Genomic DNA, 1,894 nt, shown 5'->3' with positions numbered 1-1,894 from the left:
TTACGAACTGTTCTGGTCCAGTAATCGATGCTTGTCGCATTAACCACGCTTTCCAAAATCATAATACTGCAGTTAGCTACATTGTGAAACTTTTCCATTGTCCAAAAGTATTAGTCTCTGTTATGAGGCCAGGAGAGACTTACACATTTAGATCCAAATCGTACTTTGAATATGATGCGTCGCAGGAGTCTAGCGTGGACGCGCGCAGTGGAGGACATGGTCCTTTCCCGCTTCTGTCCATCAGTCATAGCTGGTAGGAAGGCTTTACTCTACACCTTTTACTAGGCTGGTCGGCTACTTTTCTTGAAAGTGGTTTGGGAACAATATTACTAAAAACATATTAAAGATGTTTTGTCCTTACCGTAGTTAGGAACAATGCTTCCTCCGAGTGCAATCAGCTTGGATGGATTAGAAATGAAAATATACTGCATGTTATGCGAACAACAAACCTGTGTCAGCCTTCGTACTACTACTGTCCACACAAACTGAAGAAGCTTTCACTTTACCACAACTCAGTGATTGACAACGCTGCACCTTCAAATAGAAAATGCAAGAGATTTTTATAAAATGGCTTATTGTTAAAGAAAGCAATAACCCGAAGTCAATCAGTATCCAGAATAGAGCGATATTTTAGCGATATATATTTTTTAGCGAGCAACTTGTCTTTGCATTGGGTGAAGCATCCACTGTAAAATCCTTTTTCTCACTTTGGCGTAATCTCGAAAACCCCCGAGGCTTACGATGAGCTTACCCAGATGGTCGGAACCGATCACCGATGAACAATGTTACCGCCAGTGGCGGTCCGCCAGCATAAGCAAACTCCATAGAAAGTGCAGATTTGTGACTTGCTTGCAGCCACAAGCAAGTCAAAAGTAGAGGTCGCAACTGGTTAACCGTACCCGTTCGTGTAAGATTTGTCCGTAACCACGGACGGGTGTGGGTAACCGACTTCCAAGCTCGGTTGGTTACGGTTACGGTTAGCAGACTTTACTGGAGACTGAGCATTTGTAGGTGTTTTCATCCTTCACGATCGTTTGTGTGGGGCTCGCACTCCTCGATTTACCTTACGAGCGCATGGTGCATTTAGCACCTTATTCAGTGCAGAAATATTGGAAATGAAAACAATTTTAACACTTTTTCAGCCTAAAAAATGTTACATGTAGTTTTCGGTTAGCCGATCACCAGCCATGGTTGTCCGAGAGACGCGCAAGCTTGGTCATGGTCATCCGAATCTTGGCCGCCACAAAACGTTGAACGTGCATGATTAACCGGAATTTGCGTTTGCGACCTCTGGAAACAAGTCCTCGAGGACAATAAACACAGCGATTAAACGCATGCCTGTGAATTTTGCTGGCAATAAACTACGCATTAAAGTTCGCAGGTTTACTATTAAAAAAAAAACGGATCACAACCAATCACAAGCAGTCACATCCAGATTTACCAACGTGTAAAGCAAACTATTCATATGAATCCATTTCTATAGCGTTAATCACGCCAAAGATGTAACGCACGGCGATGATGCAACAATTTCGTTAAAAAAAAAAAATGTGTGTCACGTTTTGTGTTTTTATGCTAATACAACCAAAACATCAACTTGACGCCCCGTAAGCGAGAAACATAATTTATACTTCTTCTAAAATGACGATTGGGGGTTTCAGCTATCGTACGTAAACGAATTGATTATTTATATTGCCTATTTAATGATAATTAGGCCTGTTGCAGAAAACTAATTTTAAGACTCGTGCTTGCTAATCAATCATTCTCCCTTGCTTCAAGGTTAAATATAGCTCAATAAACATGAGAATATGAGCGAAAATGACTACATTACTTACACCTTGAGATTGATAGGCTGTCTGCAACCAGTCTTGATGCTCTCTTCTCCATCTGCTGGCTT

Source organism: Phytophthora parasitica (assembly GCF_000247585.1).
Source record: "Phytophthora parasitica INRA-310 unplaced genomic scaffold supercont2.8, whole genome shotgun sequence".
Lineage (NCBI taxonomy): Eukaryota > Oomycota > Peronosporomycetes > Peronosporales > Peronosporaceae > Phytophthora > Phytophthora nicotianae.
Note: the sequence above shows the minus strand (reverse complement) of the source record.